Genomic DNA, 227 nt, shown 5'->3' on the forward strand with positions numbered 1-227 from the left:
GCGCCAAAGCGCCGTGGGTGCCGCGGCTCTGCGGGGCTGTGCGCCGGGTGCAGAGCGGGGCGGGGAGCCGCGGGACGGCCTGTGTTGTGGTGGGTCTGCGTTCGCGTGTCGGTGCGTGAGCTCGCATCTGCTGTCCTGCTCCACGGTCACAAACACGCAGGTTGTGTTCAGTAACCATCTGGTGCAAGTGGAAATAAAGGTGTTTCTGAAGCTACCAGTTACAACTT

The sequence above is a fragment of the Meleagris gallopavo genome, chromosome 5 (genome assembly GCF_000146605.3).
Source record: "Meleagris gallopavo isolate NT-WF06-2002-E0010 breed Aviagen turkey brand Nicholas breeding stock chromosome 5, Turkey_5.1, whole genome shotgun sequence".
NCBI classification, from domain to species: Eukaryota; Metazoa; Chordata; class Aves; order Galliformes; family Phasianidae; genus Meleagris; species Meleagris gallopavo.